Below are 14,878 nucleotides of genomic sequence, written 5' to 3' on the forward strand. Positions count from 1 at the left end.
GCAGCCTCAGGCAATATGTCAATAAATTAAATTATGACCCTGCTTGTTTTCCTCCTCTCAAACAAGTCCTATGGATTATTCACATCATAATTTGGGGGGATTTGCTTTGTTACTCCAGGGCTGGATGTGCTGGAATAGCCAACCTATGGCACTGGGGGGGTGATGCTTGGCCAGCTGGGCTTCACCTGCACCAACAGCAGAGAACAGCAGCAAATGAGAACACCAGACTGAAAAGGTAGAGCAAAACCTCACTATTTTAAATACAACTCACCCACCAGCAGCTCCAGATTCAATGGGCAGCACAGCCCTGGGAACCTCCCAGTTTTTTGGGAGTGGAATATTTTCAGCTTCTCAGCTGAGCTGTTTCAGATGAAGGACCCAACCCGGGTGCTCTGGGAGGCAGTTCCAAGTCAGTTCGGGGGATTTTTAAGTCTTGTTTAATTCTAAAAAATAAAGGGCTTGTATTTCTCAAATAGTTAAGAAAAAAAGAAAACCCACAAATCAACACTGTTCAATCTTGGTTTCGAAATAAGTAATAGATTAAGATAAATCACAGAAGAAAATCTGACACCTGAAACACCAAGTGGAACCAAAGTGTGTCAGGACTGAGTTTCTGGATTTTCTGGATCAGGGGATTAACAAATAAATCTCTGTTTGGAGGAAAAAACAAACAAACAAACAAACAAGGAGGTGGTTTATCAGGAGATATTTGCATAAGGCCCCTCTTCTCCAAAAACACTGGTGTGGATAAAGGAAGGTTAAAATGCCCCTCTAGCCTGTCCTTGGGTAGGGTCTGGAGTTCCAGGTCTGGAGTTCCCAGCACAGCAAGGACATGGAGCTGCTGCAGAGAGTCCAGAGGAGGTCACAGAGATGCTCCCAGGGCTGGAGCCCCTCTGCTCTGGAGCCAGGCTGGGAGAGCTGGGGGGATTCACCTGGAGAAGAGAAGGGTCCAGGGAGAGCTGAGAGCCCCTTGCAGGGCCTAAAGGGGCTCCAGGAGAGCTGGAGAGGGACTGGGGACAAGGGATGGAGGGACAGGACAAGGGGGAATGGCTTCCCACTGACAGAAGGCAGGGTTAGATGGGATATTGGGAAGGAATTGTTGGCTGTGAGGGTGGGGAGGGTCTGGGATGGAATTCCCAGAGAAGCTGTGGCTTTCCCTGGATCCCTGGAAGTGTCCAAGGCCAGGTTGGACAGGGCTTGGAGCAACCTGGGCTAGTGGAAGGTGTCCCTGCCCATGGCAGGGGGTGGGATGAGCTTTGAGGTCCCTTTAAGAATCCAAACATCTCTAGGACCCAAATCTGACAAAGTACCAAAACCCACATCCCAACTCACCAGGACTCCTCCTGGCTTTACCATCCTGAGCCCACAAAAGAGTTTGCTTTGATTGATTCCTTCTCTCAAACAGATGAACTAAATCTTGTCAAACTTCAAAGAACTATCTGCTAAAAACTTCCAAGAACTGGCCACTGAAGGATGGGGAATTCGGAGTCCCAGGCCGTGGTTCTGTGCTTTATTTCACTTTAAAGGGGAAATAAACCCCCTATTTTTTTATATTCAACCAAGTTGCTCTCCGGGCCCTGCTGCACACTGAAGATTAACTTGGAGGGGGACAGAAGCTCAAGAAGAGTGTTTTCAGCCACTGCTGCTCTGGGCTTTCTTGCCATCCTCACTGGACAGGGATGGAAGCAGCCTGGAGTGCCACCAGTGCAAAGGGTCAAACCAGGCAGGGTTTGACTCTCTTCTGAGCCACAAACCCTGCTTTGAACACTGAGACAAACCAGATTAACTACAAAATATCCCCGAGGTCTCCACTGGCCAAATTTGTCTCAAGCTACTAAAAACCACTGGCAAGAAAACATCCTCTTGAGTTGGTTCTGTCTAATGATTTCCCAAAACCTCTGCAACAACCTGCTCTGTCCATCGAGCCTGGAGGGAAGCAAACACCAGCCTGAGAACAATTAGTGCAGCTTAATTTCCAGATGGGTATTTCTACTCATTAATTAATCAAACGAAGCCATAATTCACTGATAGAAACTTGAACACTTTTGTTTTTCTCTTAATCTGTTCCAAAGAGTTATTTAAAAATACAGGTTTGGAAGTAGCTGGGTTTGCAGGGTTTAAAGATGTTGAAAATAGTTAAACAAAGGCAAAACGGTGACAACTCACTCCAGAACAAACCAGAAACATGATGGATAAAAACCATCAGGAAAGATGAAGCAGCAAAATCAACAACATCACAAAATCAGAGAATAATTAGGGGTGGGAAAAAAAATCATCAAGTCCATCCAGGGCAAATCCAGATCAGATGAGGACAGGGAAATACAACTTACCTAGTTGCATTAATTTAAAAAAAAAAAAAAAAAAAAAGACAAATCAGTCGTAAAAAAAAAAAATCATGAACAAAAAGAGGTTGAAGCATTTTTGCTTGCAGAAACCTGGAAGCAGCCGTGCTATAATTATGAGTTTAAAAACTCAGGGCAGAACTGGGAACCAAGAGGTCATTTGAATAGTTTTCCATGTATTCAGACCTTTGGATCTGATGCAAATCACCCTGGCCTACTTGAATTCCTGGAGGGAAGTGATGAGCAACCAGAAATTATCTTTAAAGGACACCTGGAGCAGAGGGAAAATTCTACAGAGTTGTAGAAGCAAAACTTTAGGAGAGACAGGGGGAAAGAAGCAGAGAAAATCAGCATCATTGGCTCAGCTCTGTCCCTCTGGAGCCCAAAACTGAGAATCCAAGCTGGAAAATGGCTGGATGTGAAGTGACAAGAGCAAAACCCCTCCCACACTAATGAGGGGACGTGAGATGGTGGCCCCGAGATGTTCTGAGGATGAGCAATTTTCTGCTCACACAGAGAGTTGGAGACCAGTCCACCCATTTCTGATCTTCTTGAGTCATAAACCTTCTGCACAGCCCCTCACTGCACAGCACGAATCAGGGATCTCTGAGAAGGCAGGGAATTTACTCCGAGGGTGGCGAGGCCCTGGCACAGGTTGCCCAAAGAAGCTGTGGCTGCCCCTGGATCCCTGGAAGTGTCCAAGGCCAGGTTGGACGGGGCTTGGAGCAACCTGGGCTGGTGGAAGGTGTCCCTGCCCATGGCAGGGGGTTGGAATGACATGGGCTTTAAGGTCCCTCCCAACCCAAAGCAGTCTGGGATTCTGCATTATGGTGAATGGTGATCCATCACATTCATCATCATCATTCATTAATTTGACAATCGTTTCTCTGTGGACCCCTCCCAAGGCAGTTACCAGATTTTGGCTATTTTTACCAAAATGTAGCTCAGGGGCTTAGCCCCCAAGGTCTCCCAGACAAAAGGGAAACTCTAATTCCTCAGTGCCCAATCCAGAAAAAGCCTCAGGCAATACAAGGAGGCCCACAGCAAGCCCAGGATCAACATCCATCCCTTGGCATCTGGGGGACCATCCCAACCACATCCTTCCCAGAGCATGGATCCAGATTTAAAATTAAGGGCAGAAAGAAGGGGCTGTTTCTGGATCAGTGACCACTGGATTTGTATCAAGACAACTCCCTTGTTGTCCTCAGTGCTTTCCAGTAGAACAATTCCGAGCTTGCCTCCCAAAGAAAAGAGATCCCTTCCCTTCTCCCCACTGTGCCACCTTCCTGTCGGGTTCATGAGACAACCCAACAACACCTGGATACAACAACACTTCAGGGACAGACCCGAGGAGAGAACGAGCCTCTCTGTTCCCCTCCCTCCAGAGAGGAGTGACTGCCTGGCCAGGGTTACCTTTAATTCCTCCGGGAAGAGGAGCATTGCCAGGATTGGCACAATCTTCTGGCTGCCCCACTTCCAATACTTTTCCATATCCCCTAGTTTTGGTTGCATCAAGGAGCAGTTTGAGCACACAGACTGCATATTTTTTTGGGGGGATGCATCTCAAACTTGACCCAAAACCCCATCCAGTTCACCTAATACACTCCAGCCACCAGTGGGTGATCAGACTGGGTGCAGCCCTAAAGCAAACTTCCCAACAACCCCACATGAGCATCACTTGCTCCAACTCACAGAGCTGATCCTCTTGGAACTTGTTGTTCCTCTTCTTCCCTATCCCTGGAAGTGTCCAAGGTCAGGCTGGACGGGGCTTGGAGCACCCTGGGCTAGTGGAAGGTGTCCCTGCCCATGGCAGGGGGTGGCACTGGATGAGCTTTAAGGTCACTTCCAATCCAAACCACTCTGGGATTCTGGGATCGTTGTCATGCCCTTCCCACAGCTCCTCCTCTCCAAGGAAGGCTGCCCAGCACTCCACAAGCCAGGACAAGCCCCATCCCCTGGGATCAGGCTGTTTCCAGAGAGGTGCAGGCTGTCCAAAGCCGGAGCTCTCCCCGTCCCTGGCAGTGCCCAGGAGTTATGTGCTGTCTCCATGACACGTGTAAGCCCACAGCAATCCCATGGATCTCTTCCAGGCGCAGGGATTTCTGTTCCCTGCTCTCAGTATCCATGTGCCACGGCCACACTATAAAAAGCCCCCTGTGCTTTCCACGGGAGCCGGGGGAGCAACGTGCAACCCCTTCTTGGCAGGGTTTGGGGAGGGGCTGGCGAATTTAAAAACCACACCGTGCCCTAACCCTGCATCCCTGGGATACCGAAACGGGAATAAAAGCCTCCATCCCTGCCCGCTGAGCCCAGTCCACTGACAGGTCCTGCCTCGCATATCAACGGCGTGTGACAAGTTACAATATTAGCGATGAGAACACTAATTATCACGGACGGGTTATTTATTTGTCTGCTCACTCAGAACGTACAGGAGGGGGGGGAAAAGCCTTCAACATTTACAAGAAAGCAATTAGGGCAGCAAATGGATTATTTCTCTTTAAACCTATGAGAAAATGCTCAGTGCATATTTCCTCTCTAATTTGTCTGCACTCAAGGATCTATTTTTGGAAGTCTCCCTAGACTGTATTGTAGCACCACATGTACTGTAATGGCATTTTAATTAGCCCAGAGAGCTGGAAGATGCACTCTGCATCCCAAAGAGAAGCAGCCTAACAAAATGAGAGCATCCTTCCCTTCCCTTCTTGGAGATTTATAGCCTCTATCAACCCCAAATACCAATTATGGCTGGAACTGACTGTGACTGCTACAAAAACCCAACCAGCCTCTGGAACTCAAACACAAACCCAGGATTTGAGCACTATTTACTCAGACTGTAAAGGTGGATGGTAAAAATAAAATGCTGCAGGCAGAAGGGGGAGAGAAGGAGAGGAGACAATTAAAATAAAAAGACGGATCTCTTAGAGTTGGGCTCTTAACATGTTCAGGTTTGGCCTGCAAGTGTTATCAAAACAGCCATTTAGATCAGAGTTAATCCAATCCTGTTCAGCTGGGGTTGTCTGGGGTATTTTGTCATTATTATGATTACTACAACTACATCTGAAATTCCAGTGAGCCACCTTGCACTGCCAGCAAGTGACACAACACATCCCCATCCCCAGCACTGCCTGTACATAGATTTAACTGGCCATAATTCTGATTGCCTGCTTTGGGTGCAGCAGAAACTGGGTCAGGCTGGTGTCCATCCTAGCTCCAGAAGAGGCTGGCACATCTGGAATCACAAACCTCCTCCAATCCCTTGACAACTCAGATTTATCCAGAGACATTCCCATGTCCAGGTGTGAGGTGGGACGTTCCCCCAGAGCCAACAGACCCCACAGCACCTCACAACTGAGAGCCAGGATGGCTTTCAAGCTTTCTTTTGCATTCAGATCCACGGGAATATTTCCCAAGAATCTGAAGATACTCAGGCATAACCTCAACAAGAGCCTGGTCCTGCTTTCCTACCCCGAACCTGGAAAGATAAATCCAACAGGTCCCACTTTGGTTGACAGCAAGGTAAAAGCAATCAAAAATAAAAACCTTGGAGCAACCTGGTAGAGTAGAAGGTGTCCCTGCCCATGGCAGGGGGTGGGACTGGATGAGTTTTAAGGTCCCTTCCGACCCAAACCATTCTGGGATTCTAATGCCCAGCAGCAGTTCATACAAAAAGCACCTTTAATGTATTCCTAGGAAGTTATCCCAGAAGCCAAAATACCCAAGAAGTGTTAAACCAGGAAACTGTGGCCCCCAAGGTGTTGACAGACTAATATCCAAATGACAAGACACCGCTTTTCAAATGCCAAGCCCTGAAAGGATTGTGTTCCACTTCCCAGGCCGTTATTTTCCTTAATTCCTGGCAGTGGGAGGACAAAGCAACTCCTACTAAACATGACAATCTTCAGTCTCTCCAGCAGACTCTGGTGACTTCATCCACCCAGAACTTAAAAGATGTGTCATTCTGGAAATCCATGGGAATAAAATCATCCTTTCCACGTAAATGCAAGGGATGTGTGTGTGGAATAACCCATCCATGGGATCAGAGAGATAACGCTCCCTGCACGTGGCCCTGATGGAATTACAGCAAGAAGGAAGAGCTGCCCCATTCCAGAAGATTTGCTTCCCCCTTTGGGCAAGGAGAGGCAGAACCCCCCCACAGCCAACCTTTCCACTGCCCCCCAGGCAGAGAATCCAGGGAAGAAACAATAAAATACAAAGGAAAAATTACCCCATTAAAGGAAGAGAATGCATACCACACTTTTGGGGGGTGCTTTTCCTTTTTAAGCCAAAAATGCCCATCTTTAATGCTGAGTTTCACTCCATTTCTCTACAACCAGTTTCAAAAACAGCCTGTTCAGTGCATGGAAAATAAAGGCCAAGTCCAATTAGGGCCAAGCTCGAGCACAGGGAGCAGGAGAGGCCATATCTCGATCCCATGTCCCACCCTGGCAGCTCAGAATCCACCAAGGAAACCCCCCTGCTCCCACCCAACACCCACCTGGCAAAGGCAGCCTCTCCCAGAGAAACGTGGAGCACCAGGACTCCCAGCGATTCCCAGAAGTGCTCCAGAGCTGCTCAGGCTCCTCCAAGCTCCCGGTCCCGCTGCAGTTCCACCTCTCCAGTGCCAGGCAGGAAAGGCTGACATCTGATTCCACCCTCCCAGCACCGCCCAGCCAGTGACATTCCCAGGCACGGAGCTCTGTCCCAGGCCGAGCTCGCCCCACCACATCCCCCAGCCTCTCTTCCTGGCCAGTGTCAGCAGCTCTCTGCTGGTGGGTGTCCAACACCTCCCCAGGGGTTCCACTCCCACCATTCCCACCGTGTCCCTGTCTCCCAGAGTGCTGGGAGACTCCCGCTCTGCAGGATCCAAGATGTCCTGATGTTAAACCCACGGCAGGTGAGGTGCTGCAGGCAAAGTCAACCTGGGACTTGCACAGCACTCCCCTGTTATCCCAGTCCTACCAACACCAGGCAGCAGGAAAAATGTCCCAGCCTACCTGTTGCTGATCTAATTCCTTGACCACAGGGCTGGAGCCCCTCTGCCATGGAGCCAGGCTGGGAAAGCTGGAGGGGGGGGTCACCTGGAGAAGAGAAGGGTCCAAGGAGACCTGAGAGCTCCTTCCAGGGCCTAAAGGGGCTCCAGGAGAGCTGGAGAGGGACTGGGGACAAGGGATGGAGGGACAGGACACAGGGAATGGCTTCCAGCTGCCAGAGGGCAGGGTTAGATGGGATATTGGGAAGGAATTCCTGGCTGAGAGGGTGGGGAGGGTCTGAGATGAATTCCCAGAGAAGCTGTGGTTGCCCCATCCCTGGAAGTGTCCAAGGCCAGGCTGGATGGGGCTTGGAACAACCTGGGCTGGTGGAAGGTGTCCCTGCCCATGGCAGGGGGTGGAATGGGATGAGCTTTAAGGTCCCTTCCAACCCAAACCATCCAGGGATTCCGAGATCCCATAATCCCTGCCATTATCTCCCAGCTTTACCTTGTCCATATATTTCATCTTCCTGTCCATTCTGTGCAGATTTCTAAAATCTGGCCTTCAGATATTTTTAAATGCTGGATAAAAAAACCAGACTATCATTTCAAAGCATCTAAAAGTAGATTCCACTTTCACAGACTCGGTGGAGCAGCAATTTCCCCACTTGCTCCGAAGCAGCCGAGACTCCGCTGTTCAGAACTATAAATATATTCATGGATATTTTCCCTGGCACGAAGCACTTCAGTTTTAAAGGCAAGAGATTCATCAACTCTTCTGGAGAGCTCCATCCTCACTGCTTTGATTCTGTCAGTGAGCACAGGCTCCTGGCAGGAGTGGAGGAGGGCACAATCTGCCACCATCTGCAGGGTGCAATCCATCGGAAAAGGTGACTGTCCTCAAGAAATTAGCACAGCCCAAGCGTTTAACTTCCCTCTGGAATGTTATGTTCAACCAACAGGCTCTTTCCAGAGCCATTCTGCAAAATGTTCCCATTCCCTGCGTGGTGTTGGTTTTTTTTTTTTCTTTGAAGTTTTAATGTAGTCTTTTATCCAAAGTGGGTAAAATTTTCCATCCTTCCTGGGAGCATTCCACAGTCCCAGCTAAATATTTCTACAGGAGATCAGTGTTATCAACGTGAGGAGCTTAATCTGCTGAGACAGATCCCCTGAACTTCAGCACACTAAAAAAAGCCCCCCCCAGGGCTGCCTCTGCCGCTGGCACCCGGCCATTTCCCAATCACCCACTATTCAGAGCCCACGGATTCCCATTGGATGGCTCCAAACTCACAGCCACAGTGCCCCTTCAGCCCAGCCGCAGATTTCAGGAGGTTTTTCAGAACTGATTGCTGATACAAGTATGAAGTGAGGGAAAAGGAAGAAAAGCCACCTTGAAATTATCCCCAATTGTCGGCGGCGGGAGAGCAACGGAGCACATTTCCGAGGCAGGAGAGGAGGTTCAATAACCTGCCTAATTTTCCCTTCTCTCCAGAATGAATAAACTGTCAGGAAGAAATCCAGCTGAAAGATAGCCTGGCTCTTCCACAGCTTCAAAGGAGGCTCCAGCTCCTGCCCACACGCTCCCAGGACATGCTGTTCAAGCTAAAGAGACACCACGGGAAGGAAAGGCTCCGAGAGGGAACAAACTGTGTGTTACAGGAACCAAAGAGCCTGTATTTCCTTCCTTGCCCCAGTCCTGCTGGCTCACACGCTAAATAACACTCACCCACCAAAGGGATCCTTCGGGAAGGGTTTTGGTGGATCTCAGGGAAAGGTTCTTCCCCCAGAGGGTGATTGGCACTGAACAGGCTCCCCAGGGAATGGTCACAGCCCCAAAGCTGCCAGAGCTCCAAGGGGGTTTGGATAACACCTTAAGGGATGTTGGGGTGTCCTGGGCAGGGGCCAGGAGCTGGACTGGATGGTCCTTGTGGGTCCCTTCCAGCCCAGGAGATTCCATGACCCTGTGAACCATTTCCAAAGCAGGCTGCATCCAAAGGCTCCGATCCTTTCCACTCCAGAAAAAGGGAAGTGATAATAATTACTCAGCAACCCATGACACCAATGCTAAACCCAATAAAAATTCCTGGATGAAGCAGAGGGCAGGGAGAAAACAGGCAAAGGAAAACTGATGCTTGGAGCCTTCCCTGGACATTGCTGGCCATGGGAACCATCCAGGACTTCACTACTAAGCTGCAGCTCCTTGAGCACATGGCAGAGTTGGAAGGAATAGAGGAAAAAAGGGGGAATTTTTCGTTGAGGAAAATAAATACAGAGACATGGAAACAGCAAATGGATCAGGGCTCAGGTTTATGGAGCTGCTGGGTCCCAGGTGGCTCCCAGACTCCAAGGCTTCCAGCCCCAACCTTTCCCATGCTCCATCGAGCCTTTCTGCTACAAGACAAGAGAGGAAATACTGAGGGAGAACCCCACAGAGGCAAACAAAATCTTTCAGGGATCTGAGAAAACTTCCAATTGAAGGCAAAAACCAAACAGCAGGATCAGGGAAGCTGGACAGGACACGTCTGCTTCACACACAGCTTCTGGGAGACCTACAGCTTGAGCAGGACCCTGGGAAGGCTCCTCCACCTCCCTGCTGTCCCCAGCATTCCCCAGGGTGCACCAGGACAACACAGCCAGAAACAACAGCTCCACATCTCCATCCCCCAGGTATCCCAGGAAGCACAGCTCCCCTCTTCCCCAGGCCTGGAATTATGCAGGCCAGTGCCATTTCTTCAGACCCAGATCCCTGTGTTCTCACCTTAAGAACTGCCCCATCCTGGGGAGAGCAGCCTGTTCCCTTATCCCTGGGGGGAAAATATTCATCCTGAGAGCTTGGATTTAAACAGAGATTTGGAGTTCAGCAGGAAAGGACCCATTTCAGCTCATCCCTCTGGACTGGGCTCAGAGCCAGCAGCCAACCCACCCTGCACAGCCTCAGCAGCTCTGCCTTCCCAAGAATCCTGGAACCATCAAAGGGGTTGGGTTGGAAGGGACCCTAAGGATCATCTTGTTCCACCCCCTGCCATGGGCAGGGACACCTCCCACCAGCCCAGGTTGCTCCAAGCCCCGTCCAACCTGGCCTGGGACACTTCCAGGGAGGGGGTAGCCATAGCTTCTCTGGGAATTCCATTCCAGGGTCTCACCACCTCACAGGGAAGAATTCCTTCCCAATATCCAACCTAACCCCACCCTCTGTCAGGGCAGAAAACTCATCCTCACACATTGTCCCATCTCCACATCCAAGCCTGTTACTGCAACAGCATCGAATCTGCTGCTCACCAGTGACAATTCCTTTTGGTCCAACATTTTAAGGATCACAGACAAAGCACCAATCTCAGGGTATTGCACACCAAGCACCCCCAAAGTTATTCACATCCAGAGGTGAGAATCCTTTCCCAACGTGCTAATTCAGGAGGCCCAAACCAGAAGTGCAGAGTGCCCACCAAAGGGCAGCTGCTTAACCAAAATCACCAGGTAAGGTCTGAAACAAGCCTAGAAGTGCACAAATAAACTGCAGTCAAAGCAAAGGACTTTGAAACCGCTCCTGACCAAATTCTGGGAGCAGTCCAAGGTTCACCAGGGGCTCTCCCAGCTCACGCCAAAGCTGTGGCAGATCTTCCCAGGGCTATGGAGGGCCCTGTTCAGGTGCTGAGCAGATTTCACAGCAGGAAGTGTCACTTGTTCCACCTCACATCCTCTGAAGGCCAAGGAGATCCTGAGCACTTGACCTTCTTGTAGAGAACGCTCCCTGCCCCAGGCCCAGGTTGCTCCACTCCCTGGAATGAGGCTTTCCAGTTGGCTTCCAGATTCTCCCCTCGTAACAGGAGGCACGATTTTACCTGCTGGCCACCAGAGAAGGCACCAGGAACTCCTCCAAGGAAGAAATGTTGATGGGAAGGGAAAGCAGAGCTACAGCAAGAAGCAGCTGAAGAGGCACAAGACCTCCAGAGGTGTTTTGAGGATGCCCCAAGCAGCGTGATCCTTAAAATTATCCTCCAGGGACCTTGGCATTTTACCCACGAGGTTACACAGGTTCATCCTGAGTGTTTCCAGCTGGGATTCATTCACTCAGAGGACAGCTCCCAACACCTCCCTTGATTCACTTTGATGATGGAAAGCAACAGAAAGCTCCAACAGAGGAAAACCCCCCCCAGTGCCCCCAGAAAGGTACAACCCACAACTCCCTCCCACTCAGAATTTCCCTTTTTTTCCTGTTCTGTTGGAAATAAGGGGTTAACACAACCTGAAATGCTCATGGAATACACAATGCTTTTGCCTTGCCACTGGCTCATTATTCCACGGTGATCTAATCTAGTAATAGTAGATAATACCAGAATGTGGATTTGCTTTAGTGAAAGCATTTGAAATGGCATTAAACACAGGGACAGGAGGGTGGCACATTCCTGAATGAAAACCTCCCATTCCTGGGGTGGAGAGGAGCAACTCCTGTTTCCAAGCCAAGGAGAAGCGAGTCCACCTTTCCATGAGGCCAACCCAAAACACCAGAGCTGTTCAGGTTGGAAAAGCCCTCCAGGATCCCCAAGTCCAACCATTAACCAGCACCAGCACCGTGTTCAGCACTAACCCCTGTCCCCAGGTGCCACATCCACACGGCTTTGGAACCCCTCCTGGGATGGGGACTCCACCACTGCCCTGGGCAGCCCCTGCCAAGGCCTGACCACCCTTTCCAGCAAGAAATTTTCCCAATATCCAACCTGAGCCTCCCCTGGCACAGCTGGAGGCCGTTCCCTCTCCTCCTGTCCCTGTTCCCTGGGAGCAGAGCCCGACCCCCCCCGGCTCCCCCCTCCTGTCAGGGAGTTGCAGAGCCAGAAGGTCCCCCCTGAGCCTCCTTTGCTCCAGGTTGAGCCCCCCCAGCTCCCTCAGCTGCTCCTGCTGCTCCAGCCCCTTCCCAGCTCCGTTCCCTTCCCTGCACACGCTCCAGCCCCTCCATGTCCTTCCTGTCCCGAGGGGCCAAAACTGCCCCCAGGATTCCAACAGGCATCGTCAAGGCTGGACTTCATGTATGTCCAAAATGATGTGACAAACAGCATAAAGGAAGTTTAAAAAGTGTATTAATGAGTATTACTGTCCTTCCTTTAGGGCACAGCAGCTTTTCCCCACAATGTGCAGCCTCCCAGGGGAATAAACAGCCCCAAAGCACCCCCTGGGCTGCACCTGCAGCAGTGCCCGGATTGCCCAGCGCTCCAGGACTGCCAGGAGACACCACTGACACATCCTGAGGATCCTCAGGAGCTGGAACACCCAGGTGAGCTCTGAAATCGGGGAGGGTTTCTCAGATGACTGCATGATGAAATATTTTTGCGTGTTACAAAAGGAAACAAATGTTCTAAACCTTCTTCTGCAGAGGGCTCCGAATATAATGGTGGGTTTGGGTTGGGAGGGACCTCAAAGCTCATCCAGTGCCACCCCCTGCCATGGGCAGGGACACCTTCCACTAGCCCAGGGTGCTCCAAGCCCCATCCAACCTGGCCTTGGACACTTCCAGGGATGGGGCAGCCACAGCTTCTCTGGGCAACCTGTGCCAGGGCCTCCCCACCCTCATAGCCAGGAATTCCTTCCCAATATCCCACCTAACCCTGCCCTCTGGCACTGGGAAGCCATTCCCTGTGTCCTGTCCCTCCATCCCTTGTCCCCAGTCCCTCTCCAGCTCTCCTGGAGCCCCTTTAGACACCGGAATGGGCTCCAAGGTCTCCCTGGAGCCTTCTCTTCTCCAGGCTGACCAACTCAATTGTCCATGTGCCAGCAGATGTCTTAAGCTGCCCTACAGGTCTTCCCAACCCTCTTCTCCCAAAAAACCACCATAATCCCCACATCCTCCAACACAACCAGGAAAATAAAACCCACAGCTAAGTAAAACAAGGGCCAAGAGTTGCAAGGAGCAGAATCAGCCACTTGTACCGACAGCGGCGCTGAGAAGGGTCATCGTTCTTAGTGAGCAAAAATCCATGAAAAAAGCAAAAAAAAGCCTTGCTTTCTCATTTTTAAGTCATTTCTCTGTTATGTCGGGGTTTTTTGATAACAAATCAATAATGATAAATCAAAATGTGCTCAGCCTGGAGAAAAGGAGGCTCAGGGGGGACCTTCTCACCCTCTGCAACTCCCTGACAGGAGGGGGGAGCCGGGGGGAAGTCGGGCTCTGCTCCCAGGGAACAAGGGACAGGATCCTTGTTAGGATCCTCAAGCTGTGCCAGGGGAGGTTTATTTTGGATACTGGGGAAAATTTCTTCCTGGAAAGGGTGGTCAGGCACTGGCAGGGGCTGCCCAGGGCGGTGGTGGAGTTCCCATCCCTGGAGGTGTCCAAACAACACATGGATGTGGTATCTGAGGACAGGGGTTGTGCTGCCCGTTGGACTTGATGGCCTTAAAGGGCTTTTCCAACTTTAATTCCATGATTTAGGAAAGCCTCAAAAGTGATTCAAGCCTTCTTGGGGTGGCAGGGAAGCTTGAGATCAGCAAATTTTAATTGGGAGCTGCTACAAAAAGCATCCAGAACCCTCTCCCATTGCTGCTCCAGGGATTGTTTGTGTCAGGAAAAGACAACCCTGGGTTACTCTGCTGCACAGCCTGGGAGAGGAAAAGGCTCTGAGCTGGGGCAGACTGGCCAAAATCAGCCAGGCTGTTCCAAGCCAGTGATCCTGTGCCTCCAGAGCTGCTGCTCTCCCAAGGAGGGCTCTCTGGGGAGGAGGCACATGCTGCTTGGAGTTAGGAATTAATGTCTTTAAGGAATATTTTTAATTCATAACAGGCTTGAATTCTCTCTTTAAATGACTATCAAAGTCATGCCTTTTTCTTCAAAATGCCTTTCCAAATCCATATTATATATGTGGAAAACCATTGAATAGAAGGCTTGATATACAGAAAACAACATTATCCCATCCCTGGAAGTGTCCAGGGCCAGGCTGGACAGGGCCTGGAGCAACCTGGGATAATGGAAGGTGTCCCTGCCCATGGCAGGGGGTGGAATGGGATGAGCTCCAACCCAAATCGTTCTGTGACTCTGTGATGACCACATCAATTAACACATTGATATCAATGTGTGTCTATGTATGGATTCTATGCATTTATCCATATAACTGCTGGCCTAATACAACAATATCCTCCATCAGCTGGCCTGAACAGCAGGCTCAGCATGTTCAGTAACTACAACACATCCCAAAAACCAGTGAGAGAAGTTAACAGTGGTATTAAGAGGACCTGAATTTCTCTGGAGATGTTTCAGCTGGAAATGCCTTTCTGAAAGCTTCATCCTCCTCTCTTCCAGGGTGGTAAAGAGTGACTGGAATCAGCAGCTTCCTTAGACAGTGTGGCCCTGGTTTCCCACTACACAACTGCCTCCCTGCTTACTGGTGGCACTGGTGGCACTGGTGGCCTCTGCCTGCAGCACAGTTCGAGCCCTGCACAGCCTACGGAAGAAAATCCCAAGGTGGACCCCAAATCCAGGTGAACAGCCCTGAAACAGCCCACAGAAGAACTCAAACTGAGGCAGGGGAAGGAGGGCACAGGGGCTGCTCTCCCATCATGTTTGGGGAGCTCATCCCTGCCTCTG

General features: G+C 50.4%; 1 protein-coding gene across 5 annotated transcripts in view; it reads right to left on the reverse strand.

Moving 5' to 3' along the window:
• HDAC4 (histone deacetylase 4) overlaps positions 1-14,878 on the reverse strand; it is a 190,854-nt gene that overhangs the window by 112,192 nt on the left and 63,784 nt on the right. The gene's annotated exons all lie outside the window — the stretch shown is intronic.

This window comes from Pipra filicauda, unplaced genomic scaffold (assembly GCF_003945595.2).
Source record: "Pipra filicauda isolate LSUMZ 115617 unplaced genomic scaffold, ASM394559v2 scaffold282_size1924045_pilon, whole genome shotgun sequence".
Classification (NCBI taxonomy): Eukaryota; Metazoa; Chordata; class Aves; order Passeriformes; family Pipridae; genus Pipra; species Pipra filicauda.